The sequence below is a fragment of the Peromyscus leucopus genome, chromosome 14, assembly GCF_004664715.2.
Source record: "Peromyscus leucopus breed LL Stock chromosome 14, UCI_PerLeu_2.1, whole genome shotgun sequence".
Classification (NCBI taxonomy): domain Eukaryota; kingdom Metazoa; phylum Chordata; class Mammalia; order Rodentia; family Cricetidae; genus Peromyscus; species Peromyscus leucopus.
Window position 1 is genome coordinate 1,284,611 of NC_051075.1, and position 21,663 is coordinate 1,306,273.

General features: G+C 41.7%; 1 protein-coding gene across 5 annotated transcripts in view; it reads right to left on the reverse strand.

The window, feature by feature from the left end:
* The window catches only part of Pik3cg (phosphatidylinositol-4,5-bisphosphate 3-kinase catalytic subunit gamma), a 34,199-nt gene extending 32,657 nt beyond the window's left edge, over positions 1 to 1,542 (reverse strand). The window contains exon 1 of one of the 5 annotated variants that reach the window (XM_028891749.2): positions 1,457 to 1,542. The gene's annotated coding sequence lies outside the window, so the exon portion shown is untranslated. Of the gene's footprint in view, positions 1 to 1,020; positions 1,361 to 1,382 lie in introns of those variants that run through there. The other 4 variants (XM_028891750.2, XM_028891752.2, XM_028891748.2 and 1 more) reach the window with 4 other exon arrangements.
* Between the last annotated feature and the right edge of the window lie 20,121 nt (positions 1,543 to 21,663).

A 21,663-nucleotide genomic window follows, 5' to 3' on the forward strand; every position in this document is an offset into this window, starting at 1 on the left:
AAAACAGCAAATTTGGTAAAGGTTGTAATCAAAGTCTTGTGGAGACACATAGCATGGAATGTGAAGCATTCTGGCTGTCACTGCTTTGTTAGAGCAGAGGAGTCACCACACCTGGACTCTGCCAATAAGAACTTTTAGGTCATTTTAACTGAGCCAATTGACTTGACCTGCCTCTGCTTTAAGAAGAGGAGCCCCAGGGAGAGGACACGATTTCTGCCCTCCAATGACCTTTCGTTTTTAGACCCTAAACAATAATTTAGTTTCTTTTTGTCCTAATATTTTCATCTCTGTATTAAAAATTTACAAATGTATTATCATCATGTTACCCACTCTTTCTGCAAATATTTAGTAAGTATTTATCCTTATTTAATATTTAACAATGAACAAGTATTTACAAAGCAGTTACAAGTAAATATGACATCTTCCACTAAGGAACTCAACAATGACTGAAATATTCAGAGTACTAAAATTGAAAAATGATTCATAAAACATTTTAATTTAATATTAAGCATTGCTATATTGGTTCTACATTATACTCTAAACCACATTCAAATACTGAAACAAAATATTTCAGAAAATAACATTTACTCTCTAACTGATGTTAATGAGATCCATAATTAGTTTTTTTCTGAAGAACAGTGAAATATTTGTTATATACCAAAAAGGAAAGTTTGATGAAAAGTTATAAAAGACAGTTTCATTGGACCTCAACTTATGCTCAGTTCTTGAGTTGTTATTTTTAAAGTCAATACTCTCTTCTCTTAAAATATATTGAAGTTATACTTAGTAAATAAATGAAACCAACTGTCCCAAACAACTGTTTCTGTAGCTTAAAGAATTCTCTTGGTACATTTTAGAATAACTAACAAAAAAAGAACCATAAACTACATTGATACTGACATGAACTTAAAATAAAACATGTCCAAATTTAAGCGTATAAATATAATTCAGTATCTGCCACAGTGACACCAAGAATTCATATTACATCATGATACAAGATGCAGAAGAAAAGAGACTGACCAAATACTCACTGATTTTCCTCATGGCTGGGACTAAGCAGCTTTGTCCTCTTAAAGCAACAGCCTGTACAGTAATTCTTAAGCACGTACTTGTAAGACTCTGAACCCTGCCCGCCATGGGCTCTGAAGCCACCCCCTTCCTCACAAACAAAAAACAGAAAGAGTTGATGCACCTGCTAGCCCTTGCCGGAACCTTGTGGATATACACAGTCTAAACTGAGCGAGACAATGAAACCCAGACGTTCAGGGGTGGGCTCATCTTGAACTGGCAACGGTTCCAGATAAAAATATTCTAGCTGAGAAGGAAGTGCGACTGTTCTGAGTCAGACCGAACACAGAGTACACAATAGAAAGCAGTAGTACCTGAGAGCCCTGGAGGTGGTGATGCTGAAGGGTCATTTGTTTACTTCATAAAAACAAAACAAATTCAAACCTACCCAGGGCACCTCTCGACTCTTCCGCTTTTCTGGGGCTCCCTTCATATCCAGATGCAAAGGAAGTGTTGCAGTTACCAGGAAGGAAGTCTTAACCAAGTTGATTATACATGTGATTGCTCATTTTCAAAGTGTCAGAAATGCATTTCCTGTTTCAGCACAGAGAGAGCAGAGCAGGACAGAGAGCAGCGTTTCCCTCACTATTTTTCTCCCTCTTTGAATTAATTTTTCAAAATTTGTGAGAGGCTCTGACAAATGATGGAGATCCAAACCAAAGATACACCCAAGGTATAAACAAATGAAACATGCATGTGTGTAGCTATAAGCAGAAGAGGCTGCACAGCCACAATATTACATAACTTGTTATGAAGAGTTAATAGCCAAGTAAAACCTGCTACCCTCTGAGAATTCATACAACCCCTGGTGTGTGCTAACTGAGGCAGGCAGGGTGGGGAGGAGTCCCATGGACTATTGGGTTCAATCTGGATGTTTGCAAGAGCAATGTCTATGAGCCCACCTCCTTACACTGGTAAGAGATTTCTCTCTCTCTCTCTCTCTCTCTCTCTCTCTCTCTCTCTCTCTCTCTCTCTCTCTCTTTCTCTCTCTCTCTCTTTCTTCTTCTTCTTCTTCTTCTTCTTCTTCTTCTTCTTCTTCTTCTTCTTCTTCTTCTTCTTCTTCTTCTTCTCTCCTCCTCCTCTCTCTGTTTGACAGATGATTTAGGTCTCAAAATATCACAGGCTCAAACTGAAAGTCCTGCAGCTTGCATGTGCCTCTTGCTGTTGTGTTGGGGTGTGTGTGCTGGTGTATGCTGAGGGTAGGGCACTGATTAATCAGACAAAATAGGAGGAGGCAGTTATCCTGGGGACATTGGGGAGCTGAAAACTGTCAGCATCAGGTGGTAATCACTGAGAGATGGCTTCCAGTTCCTATAGGCTTAGAGAACATGGAAATCAGTTCTGAATTTGTTTTAAAGCAGTCCTGTATTTTCAAAGTAACCTCAATTCCTTCTAGAATCATAAACATGGCCAACTCCCCCTCTGCCTCAGAGGTCTCTATACCAGAGCTTCCTCTCCCCAATAGACTGTCATGTTGGGCCCCAAGAACAGAGAGAAGGATAGAGGCAGCCTCACAAAGCCCCTTAGAAGCACAACATAGTGAGTTTCTCTGAACTACTCTGATAACAAGATAAATGAGTCCCTGATCTGTTGTTTCCTCTCACATAGTCCTTGTGATGGCCGATACAGATTGTTAATTTGACAGGATCTAGAATCCAGAAGACAAACCTCAGGGCATGTCTATAATCCAGTCTCTAGACTGGGTTAAGTGAGGTGTGGGAAGACATACTCTAAACATGGGTGGAACCACCCGTGGGCTGCAGTTCTGGGTTGCAGCAAGCCAGTGGATTGCCAGCCAGCTATCACTCTCTGCTTCCTAATGGCAGATGCAACATTCGAAGCAGCTCCATTGTCCTGCCATCATGGTGAACTGTACCTCAAAGTTGAGCCCAAGCCAACACTTTCCTCCTTAAATCACTAAGTACAGGTCCTTAGGCCTCAGCTTTTAAAATAGTGGTCTGAGAGTGCCAGCAAGCAAGTCTGAATTCAAAGGCTGCCTTCCAGATATGTAGAGGGTGTGTCTCAGCTTCCCACAGTGTTTCCTGTAAAAACACTTCCTTGGGAGGTTGGTGTCTTTACAAGTCTCAAGGTAGCCTTATTTGTTCAGAAGGAAAGATTTGCCAAGCCATGCTTCACCTAGAGTACGTGTGAGGGCTCGTGGCAGCAGGTGAGGTGAGCAGGGGTTTTTCAGGGGGAGTGTTGACCGGAGGGGACCATCAGCCGGCCAGTTCCCAACTTTCTGGGCTTCACACACATATACACAAGCACATGAGCAATTTCAGAAATGCTAGACTCTCTTGGGTCCCTTTCATTTGACTATTCAGCTAAGTTTACTTGTGCAAATGTTGTCAATTCTATGACTAAACTATCAAATACTTCAGGCTTATTGGTGGTTTGAGATTAAAAGTACCCTGATCTTCCTCAATTCCTCATATAGCCGCTAACATTTTACTATCTATGGTGAATGTTCATAGGCAGAAAAATGAGACATGCCTCATACCTTCTTCCTTGTGGGTACTTCTCCACACACAGCCTCATTTTCCTAATAAGGGTATTTTATCCTCAGAATTTTTAGGTCAGCAGATCCCCAGGCTTCCTCCTTATTCTACTAGCATGCTGTTGCATTGTCCATTCTGTGAATCTTATGCATCCAGCACCATGTTCTAAATGTAGTAATCAAATAAAAAATGTAGAGACCCCATCCTACATAACATCCAGCTGTCATAGGAAGGACAAGACAGAATAGACTCAAAACCGAAAACACAGTAGGCAGCATTCATCAGGAAACAGATTAAGAATTAGTTGTCAGTACGAGGAGTGCTCTTTGCACTTGACCTTCGGAGGTTATTTATAGTGTCGTTGGAGAGGCAGAACATCATGCAGATGCATTTTCTTTTTCATCATGCAGAAGAAAAGGATGTATGCAATGTCATTGGTCCAGTGGTCCAGTCATCATCCTGGCACCACAGAAGCACTGACATTTGTAGTACATAATGTTATTTTTGCTCATTCTCTGGGGTTAATATATACCAATTCATCTATCTTAGCTTTCTAATCTGCTCAAAATGCCACAGTCCCCCTATTTACATCTTAGAAAGTAGCTAGAAACCTTCAATTTTCAGCAGAACAAAACTAATCTAACTATACCTACATGATATCTTACATATTTTGGACGTGCTGGAGGACATGTGATTCTGGGAGTCATAATATAGAGAGAAAGAGAAGATCATGACATCTTTGTCTTGTTTTAGTGAGGAACACTTTCCCAGAAGTGTTCCCTCATGCTTCTGGTCAGAATTTTGGCAAGTGCCCATCCATACTTTAGCCAATCAATGGGGAGTGGAGAGAATTATTAATTTGAGTTAATCAGAAGCTAGCCCCTAAGTGATCAGCTACCCAGAACATTAGTATACATGACAATGTCACTGGAGAAGCAGACTATCATCATGGCATGTGGGTTGAGGGAAACCACTTCAAATCCCAACAGCAGCAACAACACCCACAGCAAAGCAATTATTGTCAACCAAACCCCAGAGATCTACAGTAGCCAAGGCCAGTGCCCATGGGCATCAATCACACTTAATTTTCTGTTCTGATTGGCAGAAACTGACAACGACATGCCCTTTCCTTTGTTTCCTTGTTCAGTTCAGCTTTGCTATCACAGCTTAAGGAGTACTTCAGAAATATCCAGAAATAATTCTTTTGTAAGTGGAATTTTAAAAATCCAATTCCTTAGCATAAAGAATCATGGCCTCTTCAAGATTTATCCTTAACCCTTTGCCTCATCTTCATAATTACCTCTACAACCAAAGGGAACTGCTTTCTGCTTCCCACAGGCTGGGCTCCTCCGCATTCTGCCTGTGTGTGCAACCACTGTCCTTCCCTGCTTTTCTCTCATTTCCCTTCTGGCAACCCCAGGTCCTCTAATCCCCCCAGCCATTTGCTGCTGCTCAGGTGGGGTAAGCTCCTCTGGGAGGGCTTTCTTGTTTGGCAAAGCACACTGTTGAAGGACACAGTGACAGGGATGCCAACACCACAAGGCCAATTTTTCTATGACTGTGCATGTCCTGCACAGTTCTGAGCACTTCACACATCCATTCAGGTAACCCTTGCATCATCCCAAGGAGAGGATTTCTATTGATTTTCATTTACTGATGATGAAAACCTGGCACAGAGAGGTCAAGTGGCCACTCCAGGCCTGCAGCTGCTGGTCAATGGCAGTCACTGTGTCTCCCGTGGGAAGGTGTCTCCTTCCTTCATCTCCACCAGACACTTGAGCTTTTTAAAATGAATGAGTGCTGTGTTCATCACTGCTCCCAGGGTTTGATACAAAGCAATCAAGGACCTAGATAAATATTTGCATAATAGATAGTTCGTATTTCTGGAAGGGTCATCAGACTCCTCTCTCTTATAGAATGTTAAGTCCCAGGGGGATATTCCTACATCTTTTCAGACCACTCAAAATCCAGATAGCTCCCTCTTTCCTTCCAACCATCTGACCAAGCCCACTCGGCACCCACTTGCCAGTGTCAGAACATGGAATCAGGAAGGGAGTGTGGCATTAGAAGGGAACCCAGTTGGACTAACACCATGAAGAGCCACAAACCTCTCAGAGCCCTTCTGCTGATCCCGTCTGATAGCCTTCAATGAAGTTCTCTTGTTAGTGATGACGGAGGTAGATCATTGAGGAATTAGCGAGGTGAGGATGCTGTGGCTTGTTCTGCTTCTCTGATCTTCCAGCATTCTCCATTTTTGTATTGGCTGTAGACCCATTCCTCCATGAGTCCTCCGAGTAACCATTGTCCTTGCACATTCCTCCATGAGTCCTGTTTCAAGCGGGGACAGTTCTTACCAACTCTGACCTCTACACAGCTGCTCCATTTTTGTATTGGCTGTAGACCCATGTGGCTAAGAAGGGTATCATAAAGGGAACAGGTTTGCTCTGGGGCTCATCTGGAGGGAAAGGGGGTCTTCCATTCAAGCAGATGCTATAGAGCTCCACCCACTTATCCATTGACCTATGCATTATTTCCATTTGTTCATTCATTCTTTTAACATTGATTATTGAACACCTCTAATGTGTTGGCATATTTTTGAAAAGAACACGTGACTCAGCAGGGCAGAGAAGATGCTCTGGTCTCATTACCACCCAGTGCAGAACATAAGATTTGTCATTGGAGTGACACAGGGAAAGGGCTGAGGAATGCAGAGCGGGACGATGTCTTTTCCAGCCAGTTCTTCCAGAGGGAAATCCTCAGTGGGGAGGCAAAGAAAGCAGGTAGAATATGAGTGGGCAGAGGTCATGGGAAAAAACGTTCTGACAGAATGAATCTTGAAAGACAGTCAGTTCTTGAAAGAACAAAATTCATGTAAGAAATCAATAATCTAAGAGAAGCTAATAGAAACTGGACTACAGCCAATTATTATATTTTTAATTATTGTGTATATGTGGATATGTACATATGAGTGAAGTTGCCTGTGCAGTCAGACACCCACCTGTAACTCCTGTGTGTCCTGTAAGCTGCCTGACATGGGTTCTGGGAACTGATCTCCAGTTCTCTAGAAGAGCAATATGTACTCTTAGCCACTGAGCCATCGCTCCAGTCCAGGTCACCAATTCTTGACAAAGCCATGACAAGAACTGTGGCTTTCTTAGTTAGAAAACAGGGATCCACAGACTTCCTTGCCTGGCCCATGTTTAGCACATCTATGAGCAAAAAAAAAATGTATTTGATTGGGTTGAACTACTGAAATCTTGGGTTGTTTTAAACCCATGATCCAATTTAACATGACATAATAGGTTACTTCTTCTTTAAGAAAAAGGCTGGCATGTTAGGCATTTTATATGGCTAATTTTTCCTTGGTGAAATTTAAAGCCTTTTTATTGGAGGTTTGTTGAAATTGGCATTAAGGGATATAAAATGTTTATTTATTCATTAAATACAGCACCTCATTTCCAATACATCAGAAAGTGCTATAAATGTCTTTATCATTTGTTTTTTATAGTGGAGAAACAAACATTTATGTGGTGTTTAAGGTAAATGCTTTTGTAAAAATAATTAGCAAATGCCTCTTAACAGTGGCTTTTTTAAAAAGAGTAAACATTTTTAGTTTTTGACAGCTTTTAGCAAAATTAAGTTATACCAAATTAGGTTTTTCTTTTCTTTGTGATATCTGTTCCCCTTCTTTACAAGGATTTTGTGTGGCTTTTCTCAGAAGGTCCTCCTCCAGTCCTTTCTCCTTTTGTCTCCTCAGTTCTGCTTGGAAAATCCTACCACTGCCTGAAAGTTACAGTATCAGAGGTGAGCAAGACGGTGGCTAAGGAAGATCCTCTCGCAGAAGCAGCAAGTTCGACATCTGTTTATGCACCAAATGACCTCTGCTGAGGAAATCAGGGTCATAGTGCTCAATTCTAGTAGGAGAAAATGCAAGGACATATAGAATAAGGCAGAAAGGATTACCTGCATCATCCCTTCTTCAACCATAGGCAGTCCATCATGCCACTTAGGGAGAAGGAGAACTGAGTTCAGGCCTTACACCTGAAATGCAGTTCCAGGCTGCCCATTATGGTTTACCTCAGTACTTGGAAGACATCTAGAACTCTACTACCACCAGACTGATACCCATAAACTGGCCCACTGGAACTGAATAAGGCCTCCTCTATCTTAGTAGAAGATCTGGAGAGCAGGGCATTAAAGCTAAATGGGAGGGCAAGAGTTTCCACCTAAAACCTGAGAAAAGATTCTAAAATGGAACTAAAAACAGCTTCCTAATTCTCTCTCTCAAATGAGCACCAGCTGCCGGTTTGAGTTCCTGGCGGGTTCCTGGCGTGTGTGCTTGACCTGCAGTATGGCGGGAATGAGTCCTCGGCAAGTGGCACATTAAGCTGCATGGTGGATTTAACCTTTGCTAGTACAAAACAAAAAGAGGTTTCTGGGCTACACACTGCTTGGATAAAAGCATAGACCCAGGATGGCTCCCAGAGCTGGCGGAAAAGGTACCACCGCCATGTTGGGAAGCTGAAGTGGGTGGAGCCAGCAGCCACAGCGCCGTTTCAGGCTTAGAAGGCTGCAGTTTAAAGCAACAGGCTCAAGGTAATATAAAAAATAAGCCACATAGAGATGGCTACCACACAGAGAATCTGGATTATGTTTTCTTTGATATTTGTAACTGAAGAAAAACATTTGATTGCAAAAGCTGTTGAGTTATGCCAAAATGTATATTTTAAAGGTACCTTGACTTCAAAATTTGGCTATAAGGATATGTTACTTTGGAAAAGAGGCTCTGCTTTTGTTTCTACAGAAAGCCAGAGGCTATGGATTTGTTCCAGATTAAGATACATCAGGTTTGACCAGCCAAGACCACCTGAAAGGTCTCCGATGACACCATGGCCCAGATGATCCAACATCCAGAATCGTTTCAAGGCAACTGGCTCAGACTATACAGTCTCACGGACTACTCCATGATCCTAAAATTTTCTTTGTGTCTCCATAAGATACAGCGCCCCCCTCCAGCAGGAAGTAGTAAGAGAAGCTACGCCCAAATTCCCAAATATACCAAGCTGGCTTTGGAGATGTGTAAAAGTTAAAGTTAAAAGCTTCCTTTTTAAAAAAAAGAAAAAAAGGGGAAGTGCTGTGGATATTGCTCTATATAAATAAAACACTGATGGCCCGTGACCAGGCAGGAAGTAGGTTGCCAGGCAGGAAGTAGGTGGGACAAGGAGAGAGGAGAATTCTGGGAAGCGGAAGGCGGAGCAGAGAGACACTGCAGCCACTGCCAGGACAAGAAGCATGTAAAGACTCTGGTAAGCCACCAGCCACATGGCAAGGTATAGATTTATAAAAATAGGTTAATTTAAGATAAAAGAACAGTTAGCAAGAAGCCTGTCACGGCCATACAGTTTATAAGTGATATAAGCGTCTGAGTGATTATTTTATAAGTGGATTGTGGGACTGCGGGGCTTGGGGAACCTGGAGAGAAGCCCTCCAGCAACAAGCACATGCTTTGTTTTGGAGCCCAGTGCTAGTCTCATCATAGTGAGACTTGGTTCTAGTAGAAACTGAGGACCTGTGTGCAGAGTAGACGTCACAGATGGAGTCTCTCAGCTCCCCTGCATAATGCAGAGACCCATGTGCCAGTAGGGCAGACTGGAGTGCTGTTCTCATAAATTCTGACTTTAGAGTAAGTCTGAGGCATACCTACTCTACATATGAGAGCATTGACCTCTGTGACAGCGAGAACCACCCAGTGTAGTGTGAGCCTTGATGGCTAAGGAGTTGTTTACACCACCTGTCCTCCAAGCTGCACAGTTATTGACAGGTTAGGATCCCTAGGTGAGACCCTAGAACTGCATCAGCATTGGTCAGACGCCTGTGCCCAGTGCAATTGACTCTGATTTCAGCCTATCTCACATCTAGCTGCCATATGGGGACTCTCTGCACCCCAGTGATTGGACAAGTCCTTGGAGCTGTGAGGCTCAGATATGACCCAGCAGGGATCAGCCTAGCATGGCAAGGGACTGACTGCCTCCACTAACACTGCCCAAACCTCAGGAATCTCAGCATGATGCAAGACCCCACACTGTAGCTAAAGTTTTCCTGGTTCTGTTCAGCTCCTGTGGCCCTGTGGCCAGCCACCTGGGCCCAAGTAAACACATAGATGCTTATATTATTTTAAATGTTTGGCCTAGTGACTCAGGCTTCTTGCTATCTAGTTCTTATAAGTTAAATTAATCCATTTCTATTAATCTATAAGTTGCCACATGGTTTGTGGCTTACTGGTACCTTATATCTTGCTTCTCATGGCAGTGGCAGCTGGCAGCATCTCCTGACTCAGCATTCCACCTCCCAGAATTCTCCTCTCTCCTTATCCTACCTACATTATACTTCCTGCCTGGCTACTGGCCAATCAGCCTTTTATTTTTCAATCAATCAGAGCAACACATTCACAGCATCCCCAGCACTTCCCCTTTTCTTTTTTTCAAAAGGGAAGGTTTTAACTTTAACATAGTAAAATTACATATAACAAAACAATTATCAAGCAAGAATTACAGTTACAATATCTAGTCTATTTATAATAGATAGTCTATTTGTATTTGGCAAAATTAAAGAAGATACTCTATCTATCCTATATTTGTGAGTCTAAGGTTTCATATCTAACTTATCTTTTATCATGACTAAGGAAATTATAACTATCTACTCTTCAACTATATCAAAGACCTCAGAAGGATATAATATTACCTGAGAAATAGGAGAAGGATGCAAGCAACTTTCGGGAGTCTTGCAAGAGTAGACAGAGACAGCTGGAAGCCTGGACAGTCATCCAAAGTTCCTTTGTAAAGTTGGGGCATCTGTCTTCAGCCCACAGGCCTAGAGTCTCTCAGTCACTTCTCTGTGTCCTGTAGAATACCTGGCAGTTTCCTCTGCAAAGCAAGAACCTGAAGGACCATTTTTGCCAAGCAAAGTTCAGTGGTCACCTTCCTATGTGTCCTGCATATCCAGTCAATCAAGCAGTCCAGGCAAGAGCAGTTTCTTGCCCAAATGGCTATTTTTGCCAAGAAGAAGATAAACTCCATATAGAGTGTCTTCGATGCCTATCCTCCTCTTTGAAGTAAATTGATGCTGCCAGGAGCAGACACGTCTCACTGTCCAGAAAGTCTAAATTTTTAAAACATTTTAAATGCCATATTTTGTAGGTCTTTGAGGTGTTTGAAGATTACCTAATTGAATTATAATCTATGTACACCTAGAAAACTTAACATGACCATAAGTTTGACTATCATAGAAGACTATTAATCTGTATTTCTTAACTATACATTACAATTTAAATGAATTACATAAACATAATACCTCCAATGAGAGTAGAAATATAATACAGTATAACAAAATTAACTTTAAAATTGTATCAATAAACTAAAATCCTTTTCAATGTAAAACATTTTAAACAAGTTGCTCTTTAAAAGTAGGTTCGCCGGGCGGTGGTGGCGCACGCCTTTAATCCCAGCACTCGGGAGGCAGAGCCAGGCGGATCTCTGTGAGTTCGAGGCCAGCCTGGGCTACCAAGTGAGTTCCAGGAAAGGCGCAAAGCTACACAGAGAAACCCTGTCTCGAAAAACCAAAAAAAAAAAAAAAAAAAAAAGTAGGTTCAACAATCCACCCTTTTATCCTATCCTATCTATCTCCTATGTCTGTGCAGGACTGGAGAAAACTCCAGCTACACCACACACTGGGCAGAGCAGTCAGCGCCAGGCTTTACTCTGAAATGGGTGAAGGCTGGTGAAACCTAATGGCCTCCCAAACTTCAGAACAGATCCAGGCCAGCAGAAGATACACAGGTGCAGTTTACCAGGCTTCCACTCCAGATAGCATCACCTGTGGCTGCCTTCAAGGGACTGACCCATGAGTTTTCCTCAGCCCACACCAGCACGAACCTTCCTTACAATCAGTGTTAAGCTGGTCGTAGTGGCTTGTCAGTCACTCGCTGAAATCGACCTTCACCACCAGCTCACTTTACCTGTGTCTCAGTGCGAATTCTCCTTCAGGAGCATAAGAATTGACACTCCTGCTGGGGTTTTGTGGGACTCTGGAGGGGGCATCTATCCCCATCCATTCATAACCAGTGCTGTGGCTACAGTACACTGTCCTCAGAGATCACTGGAATGGACTCTATCAACCGCTGAGACCATTATGCCTCTGTGCTCTTTGGGTATTTGGTGAAGACTCTGTTCACCTGTTACATCTCACTGGCCTCATGTCCTAATGGACTCTGTTTTCAGCAGTGTTTCCAGTTACAAGATGCCTGTTTCCCTTCTGGCACAAGTACTGTTTTCCTCTGCTTGTCCTCCTTGGCCACCACCAGTCCGGTCTTCACTCCCACCTAGCCTGTCTGTTTCACTTCTTCTTTTGACATGAAGACTTGAGGGCTGACTTCCTGTCTTATGTGGCTTTTCTCTTTTTACCCAGAGACGACCCTGCACCTCTGAGTCCTGAGCTTGATCAGGTCAAACTCCATATCCTATAGAGATCAGATGAAAACCTGGCTGGACCCCTGGTAAGTTTGCAGGCCACCCATAGGGGACAGCATTAATATCCCTCTCCTGTTATAGAACTGGGCATGAAGATCTTTGTCCTCATCCTTTGATGGCAAGGCTCTGGCATATATCTTTCAGCTTTAGTCTGTGGCAAGGTTTTTTCAGTTTAACCACAAATAACATGACCACTAAGAAGTATCTGGCTTTCATAAGACGTAGTAAATAGATATAGAATTGTGAGCATGCAGTAGCATTAATAGCCCACCCCACTGGATGGTAGGCCTGGGCTCACATTGACATTTAGTGTACAAGGTAATAGTGAACAGTCTTCTCAACATTGCCATGTCTTGTAGATCTGATCCGGTAGCAGTTTATGAGTGTAATCCTCCTGAAATCCCTTTCCTCTCTCTCTTCCTTTGTAAGTTTTTATCCTCGAGAAGAAAATGCTCAGTAGGAGCAAGAGGAGGTCTCCCAGTGATCTTCACATATGCTGACTATGCAGTGCTCCTGGTGATCTAGAAAACCCTGTGCAGTTTCCAGTTCTTCTCCTTCAGACTACAAGATTCCCAGGTTATTCTGTACCTGTGAGACTCAGCTGAGCAAGAAGGTCTCTGCACAGCTGCCACAGGCATGCGCCAGGTTCTGCTCAGTGTCCACGTCATTCAGTCTGAAGTGATCCAGCAAGACTCTGGGCCTCCACCATCTGGATCAGCAGCCCCAGGGTGTGGTCACAGCACCCATGATGTCATCAGCCTAAGGGGCCAAGTCGTACCCTGACACGTTCCAGCAGCTCTGGAGTGCTGTGTTTAGGTCATGCAGCTCCTCCTCTGAGTTTTCATGCATAAAATAGTTCAAAGTTGCCGCCTGGGATTTCCAACAGATCTTGACCCTTGAAGTACTCATCAAAGCAGCTCCCGCAGTGGAGGAAGCCTCTTACATGAGTTACTGTGTGAGTATAATTACCCCTGTATGCAGGTACACTGACTCCTTGGCCTGAAGATGGGAGTACTGTTTTGCAAAGTTCTGGGAACTCTAAGATGTGGGACGTATCTAGAGGGTGAAAGTGACTGAGGGCTCTAACAGTCACTTCTGTGTGTCTCTCTGCTTCTTGTCCTCTGTGAGGTGAGTAGCCTTCACATCCACATGTTACTCTTTTGTGACAGAGACACCAAGTACAGCCTGATACATTTGAAACTGCAAGCTGGTAAATTCTCTTTTATTTTTTTCATGTTAGGTATCTGGTCAAATGATGATAAAACTAACATATCAAACCACGATGCTTCCTCCCAGCAAAAGAAATCAGAAAGAGCAAATAAATGATCTGTGAATGGGTAAAAATATTTGCAGACTGTTTCTGAGAAGAGTTTTGTATCCAGACTGTGTAAAGAATTTACAAACTTCACCAGAAAGCTAATAAAACTTGATTTTAAATGGGCATAGGTCTAAGCAAATACACACGGAACCAATAGGTATATGAAAAAATGCAAATAAAACCACAATGAAACATCATTTCACCCCAGTAAAAATGGTGGTTCTCAAAAAGACAAAAGACAACAAATGTTGGCAAAAGCATGGAGAAAAGGGTGCCCTACAACCCTTTGGGAATAAAATTAGTATAGCTGCTATGGAAAGCAGTATGGAAGTTCCATAAAGATTAAAAATATAACTATCTTATGACTGAGCAATGCCTCTACACACACACACACACACACACACACACACACACACACACACACACATGAAATGAAACTGTATGTCAAAGAGACATCTGCATGCCTACGTTCAGTGCAACACCATTCATAATAGCCAAGATACAGAATCAACCTGTTTATCAATAGATAAACAGACAAAGTCTGCACTGTATGGTATATGTATAAAATGGAATATTATCCAGCCACAAGAAGGATGAAACCCCAAGCTGGGGAGATAGCTTTGTTGGTGAAATGCTTGCAACCCAAGCATGAAGTCACGAATTTGATCATCAGAGCCAATGTAAAAAGCTGGGGCTCACTAGCTGGCCTGTCTAGCCTAATTGGCTAGTCCCACTGAAAAATATTGTCTCAAAAACAAAGCTCCTAAGAACTGGCATCTGATGTGACCTCTGGTTTACATAAATGCGCACACACACATATAGGCACCTGCAGACTGACAGTCAGACAGACAGACAGATACACACACACACACACACACACACACACACACACACACACACCCTAAAATACAAACAAGGATAAAGTCCTATAGTCTTCAACAACATGGATGGAACTAGAAATCATTATGTTGAGCGAAATAAGCCAGATACAAGACACATGCTGCATTACCTCACTTATATTGGACTCTCAAATCTCTGATCTCATGGAAGTGTAGACTAGGACGGCAACTGTCGGAGGCTGGAAGACCTATTGCTCAGGCAAGCAGAGAGTTCTACCAATAGACGCTACACCATAGTTGGTTAGCTGTTACGTAGGAGGTTGCCTATAGATTACAGAAAAGGACTGTGCATTTCAAAAAGCAGAGGAAGCATTTTGACTCATTTTCATATTGAAAGATGATAAATATTTGAGGAGATGAATATGTGTAGCCTGATTTAATGTATATATGTATAGTAACAACACACGATGCCCCATTAGAATGTACAATTTTTATGTGTCAAGTCAAAAAACAGAGGAAAAGTCAGTTGCTGTATTACTGTTTGCCAATGGTGCAAAGGTTCATTATGGATGGATGCCTTCTTACATTGTACACTACAATAGACCCCAGTCAATACAAGTGACAACAATACTAAGCTCAAGAATCTTTCTGTGTTCATAGTACAGCAAGAAGTTGTAGGCTTGATAGGAGACAGAATGGACTATGGTGGTGGTTCTGGTTATGACAGAATTGTCTGGGTCTCAGGTTTCATTCCAGTCTCAAATCAAAACATCTGAAGAAGTTTATGGGGTCTGATTTGTCTAGATAGGTCTGCTGACACTGGGTCTTTCTCAGAAAGGCTGTTGTGTCTGTCTTTCATTGCTGGGATGAAATACTTGAGGCTATATCATTGCACCAAGAGGTTTGTTTATCTCAAGTTGCAGAAAGTCCAGAGGCCTTGTCTTCAGGTGTACAAATCACATATGGATAGTGAGTGTGAGAGTATTGAGGTGGGTAGCTGTTTCAGCTTTGACCTGGAAGTACTACCCCCAGTGAGGCTTCCTGTAACTGTCACACCTACCTATGACCTGCCCCTGAGACAGGGCCAAGATGGAAGCCCTTAAGACCTGAGATCTGGATGTGCCTGCTCTCTTTGTTCCTGGTGATCCTGGCTGCTGGATGGTAGACCAAGCAGAGTTCTCCAGAGAACCCAGCTGAACTGCACCTCACCTCTGCCGGATCCTGTAGCCAACCCCTTTACTAGCTGCAAGTTACACCCCCCCTCCATAAGCCTCCTGTTTAACTATGTGGAGTTGCCTTAATAATCCCCCAATATCTGGTGTTCACATGAGGCAAACTCCAAAGGGCTGGGTGGTCTGCCCTCAGGCTTCTTTGTGGCTGCTGTGGTAGGTTTCCACACTTACCACACTTCCCTGTCTCTTCTTCTCTGTCTTTTAAAAAAATTCCTGCCCCTCCTGGGGACCAAGCATTTACCCATTCAGCCCATAGCCTCCCGGTACTGTTCCTTCCCTTCCCTTCCCTTCCTTCCTCCTTCCTGCCTGCCGAGTTCCGTATAACCAGGGAGCACCTTCATGGTTCCATTCCCGAAGCAAGGGAGCAGCTGAGTCCAGTCAGGTTCCCTTGGCGAGCTTAGCCCCCAGACCAGTGAAAAGCCTCCAAGCCTCCGTGGGGTCGTGTGTCGGTGTCCCCCCTCCCTGCCTCCTTCACCGGCTCCCACCCCCTGCACCGGGCTCCCGCCTGAGCCCATGGTGCCCACCATCTTACCATCTCTCTTAGAAGCTGCTGAGAGGGGCTCAGAGCCGTGGCTGCGAGCTGTCATCCTTGTGGCCTGGAGCTATCCACACCCTGAGCTCAGGCCACTCAACCACACATGCTGGATGCTGCCTCATGCACACGGGACAATCCGCTCCTGCCTGCAGCTGCTGCCCCCCAAAGCCTTCAGCGGGACCTGCCTTAGAGTTACACCAGCGACACCTGCTGGCCCAAAAGCACTGCTACACCCAAAAAAATCATTGAAAGGAAGGTAAGACAAGCAAGCCAGTGTCTTATTTCAGGTAAGAGTATTCGACAATTTTACACCTTGAAACTGACTAACAAATTCTGAGTAATTCTTATAGTATGGCCAAAAACATCAATTCACACGAATTTAAAAACTTTTTTGCCTGTATGATGAACAACATTTTCCTGAAAATATACGACCTTCCTAAGGCGTATCTGGCCTGTACCATTTTGGCATTTACCATAGTAATTCACACAGCATTCAAATACTGATTTACTGATAATGACAAGGATGAGTCATTATTGGGACTGATACAGGCTTTAAAAGATAGCAATGAAGGCTTCATAAAAAGATTCTTTCTCTGGAACCTGCTAACCAGGATTTACAAGATAGTAATAAAGATTTACAAGACAGGCTTCTTAGTTAGGAATCTGCTAACTTAACACAAGAACTTCAGTCCATTAATAATAAATGTATAGCCAAAATTGATAATAAATATGAATATTTAATGGATAGAACAATAACTCTCCAGGGTGAAGTTATAGCTACTCAGACACTTTATAAGGAAGAAAGATTATCATTAACTGATAAGATAAGGTCCATGAAACCATGTGTTTCAGAAGAACATAAGAAGTTGCATGAGAAATCCCTTGCAATAGAGGAGCTTCACTCCCTAGAACAGACCCTAGGTGCTTGTTTGCAAGCCCTGGAAGAAACTCTCAGTAAACACGACAGGGGACCTAATAAGCAGAAGTGCAAGGCCATAGAGGTTGTAACATCTCCAGATGGCTCTCATACAATGGCTTATCCTGTTATCACCCATGAGAAACCAGCAGATGATAGACACCCTGAGCCATATGTGGAATATAGATTACAACCGATTTCAATGAGGTACTTAAAATATGAAGGAAGTGATAGTCATGTATGGAATACACCCAACATATGTAAGACAGATGTTAAATTGGTGGTCTGCCTCACATAGAATCATTCCAGATGACTGGTATCAGTTAATTTCAGCTGTTCTAGAATATAGCCAGCAGTTACAGTGGAAAAGCTAGTTGAGAGAAGAGGCAAGAAATTTAGAGCAACAAGGTAAACTCAGAGGTTTTGAGATCTCCCAAGATCAAATTCTTGGTGAGGGATGTTTCGCTGACAGGAATGTGCAAGCCACTTATGATGAGCATACAATATCCCTATGCCGTACAGCAGCTCTAAATGCTTGGGGAAAAATTCCAGAACCTGGAAAACCAACTGAGGTACACAAAGATATTTCAGGGACCACAAGAACCTTTCACTGATTTTTTACAAAGGCTGACAACAGCTATAACAAAATGTGTGTCAGATAAAGAATTAACTGAGTTCTTGGCATTTGACAATGCTAATACAGACTTCAAAAGAATACATGCACCATTAAAGGTCAGATCAGCTCCTTTGGAGGAATGGATTCAGTCTACTAGTGGTGTTGAGTTTCTTAACTATAGTAATGAGGCTTGGATAGGAGAGGCAATTCCCAGAGGTGGAAGAAGGCCCCGTGTTACCAAATGTTTTAAGTGTGGTGCACCAGGTCACATAAGTAAAAACTGTACATGGGGTACTCCTAGAAGCAATACTCCTTCTAGAAATAACCCAAACAGGAGACTCCAACCTTCTGGATTATGTAGAAGATGTGGCAAAGGCCAACATTGGACCAGTGAGTGAAGATCAATAATAGATATACAAGGCAACCCTTTACCAGTGGGAAATGCCTCAGGAGGCCTCCTGCAGGCCCCTGAAGTGAACGTGGTCCAAACATTTCCAGCCACTGTGGAGGGAATTCCTCTCCAGGACAACTGAATAAATCAATGTCTAATGTAAAGAATGATACTGCACTGGATAATAGAACAGCTCTGATAGATGAATCGAAAATTCCAAAGAACACAATAAAATGAATATTTTGGCAGACTTCCATAAATGAACAAAGACCAAAACTTAGAATTTGAATTAATGGCATTGTTCTGGAGGGCCTGGTAGACATGGATGTGGATGTGACTATAATTACACCAAAATCAAGGCATCTGAATTGGCCTCTTCAAGAGGTAGATGTTCAATTTCTAGGGATTGGAAACCTATCTCAGATAAAACAGAGTTTGAGGTGGGTTGAATATATATGGCCAGAAGGACAGAGAAGAATGTTGAAGCCATATGTAGCAAATATAGCAGTGAATCTCTGGGGCAGAGATCTGCTACAACAGTGGAATACTCAGATTAAAATTCCTATACTCTTAGAAAAGGAATACAGACCAAATTAATGTTTCTAGGAATAATATCATAACATGCTATAAAAAAATCACCAACTGTTTGGGCTGAACATAAACAGAGCACAACTGCTGTTGAATTCTCAGAAGTACCAACTGCCTTACCTTTAAAATGGCTAACTAATAAAACCTATCTGGGTTGGACAATGGCCTTTGACAAAAGAGAAGCTACAAGCTTTAGAACAGCTGGTTCAAGAGCAGTTAAATGCTCAACACATTGAAGAATCTACCAGCCCTTGGAATTCTCCTGTATTTGTTATTTAAAAAAGTCTGGTAATTGGAGAATGCTGATAGATCTGAGAGCTATTAATAAAGTAATTAAGCCTATGGGCTCCCTACAGACTGGGATGCTCTTGCCTTCTCTGCTACCAAAAGAATGACCTATAATAGTTACTGACTTAAAAGACTGTTTCTTTACCATACCCTTACAAGAAAATGATAGAGAAAAATTTGCCTTCACAGTACCTAATTATAACAATTCCCAGCTAGTCAAGAGATATCAATGGAAGGTCCTCCCACAGGGAATGTTAAACAGCCCTTCCTCGTGCCAATACTTTGTGCAAAAACCATTGGAGATAATTCATGTGACATTTCCATAATCCATAATTTATCATTATATGGATGATATCTTATCAGCTGACCCAAAGTTAGGCACATTAGAAAGCATGTTTGAAGAAGGAAAAAAAAAGTCTTGCCTCTCTGGGGACTGCAAATTGCTCCTGAAAAAATACAAAGAGGAGATTCTATTAATTACTTAGGATATAAGATAGAGCTAAAAAAATTAGACCCCAAAAAGTACAGCTAAGGAGAGATCAATTGCAGACTCTTAGTGATTTTCAAAAATTGTTAAGAAGCATTTCCAACTTACTGGGTATCATGGGAATACCCAAAGATGGACTACATAATTTGGCTAATACTCTAAAAGGGGACAAAGAATTAAATAGTCCAAGAGAATTATCAGCCAAAGCTGAGGAGGGATTGGCTCTAGTAGAAAAGACAATTTGAGAAGCACATGTGGATTGTGTGGATCCAGAACTTAAATGCATTCTGATCATCCTCCCCTCCAGACACTTCCCTACAGGTATTTGGTGCAGAGGGAAGATATTATATTGGAGTGGATATTTCTACCATGTAAACTGAGTAAGAAGTTAAAGACTTATATAGAAAAGATCTCTGATTTGATTCAAAAAGGTAAATTAAGACTTTGCCAGTTGACAGGAATGGACCTAGAAGAATTTGTAGTACCATTAACTAATGAGGAAATTTCCTCACTATGGAAAGATGATGGATACTAGCCAAGAGTCTGCAGTAACTTTTGGGGAGAGATTAACAATTGTTATCCCAAAAGCAAGAGAACAGAATTCATACAGATGACTGAATGAGTCCTTCCTCATGTTGTATGACAAAAGCCAACTTCTGGAGTCCTCACATTCTATACTGATGCAAATAAATCAGGGAAAGCAGGGCACAAATCAGGATACCAAAAAAATTAATAAAAATTCAATCCAAAAAGAAGAAACCCCTTGATTATTAGAAGTAAAAGCTCATCCACCAATATGACATCTCTACAAGTTTTAAGAAAAATTTAACAAATAAGGGTTGGGATAGGGTTCTGTTTTTGTCTTTCCAGGATAATAGAAATACCCATCTTCCAGAAATCATAAAGCCTTGGATATCTAGACATCTACAGAAGAAGGAAAGAATCTACTGGTTTCACTCTACACAGGGTAAAAAAAATCTCACTGCCTAACATCTATATCTCTTTAATTCTAGAAAAGAGTTATGGTTCCAATTATGTACCAAGCTTGCTTTGGAGTCAGAATTGGCTCACTCCTTCTCTAAACCCAAGCATATTGCTAAAAGAAAAGGTTGAGGGATTCTTCTGTCTCATATCAGAATAGCCCTCCGGTGTGGGACAGAAGAAAACCAATAAAAAGGGAGCATTGTCTTCAAGATTCTAATTCTCTCCATACTTACTCTTGATTTCTTGGAATCCTTTCTTACATGTCATGTCATCTTTAAATCCAAACTTTCTATTTTGATATTAATAATGTTCAAGTTTTTCACAGTAAAAAATAAGTTTTTCCAATAGTAATCTCTGAAGTCTCCAGAAGGAAGGTGGGGCCCCAACAACAACTCTACCCAGTCCAGAATGATTGCGTCATCATACTACACCTCTAGCCAGAATCTCAGACAATCTTACCCATTACTCTGACACTGGCTGCAGAATCTACAGTTAGTCCAACTGAGACTTAACTATCTGAGATTTCTTACAGAACCCCACAGAGATACCGTCGCCTCCTTAACAGCAGGAAACAATTCTAAAACGATGCCCTTTTTCCTGAAAGGTTTCATGTTTCTGAGGGTTATGGATAATGGTTATAGGGTTGGGGGTGGAAGAAAACATTGGACTTGGTATTTCCCTTAAGGAAAGATAAAAGGGGGAATGAATAGGCATAGGATATTAAGGTAGATTATTGTATATACTAGTAAACTTAGTAAACTTTCAGTCTTAGATATATTGCACTGTTATGAATCATTGTATATTGATACAAGTGTAAACTATGTTTATATTCTTATTCCAGATAATTTGTATATTGATACAAATACAGAACCATGTGTGTGTTATAATGTACATATAATTTCTACTCTTATTTGAAATGTTTTGTATATTGACACAAATGTAAAGGTATATTTGTCATACTGTATGTATGTTCTACCCCTGTTTAGGATATTTGGTATACTGATACATATTTAGGATTATTGTCATATTGCATATTGCACTATACATTCCTACCTCTGCTTTAGCTATTTTGTGTATTGTCATAATTTTGAAGTCATTGTCCTTTTACTGTACATTTGCTTACAGACTGTTTACCCTGTTTACGTGAAGCTTTAGTCCTTAGGTTATCTAGATAGATAAGACATAGATTTATAGTCACCTATGCTTGTCATCTCTATAGTTATGTTAGTTAGGTTATCCAGATTTACAGATGCATAGGTCAGATGGATAGGTAATCTTCAAACACTTCATAGACCTGGAGAATATGGCATTTAAATGTTTCAATAATTTGGAATTCATGTTAACAATTGCTCCTGGCAGCACCGATCTGATCCCGAGA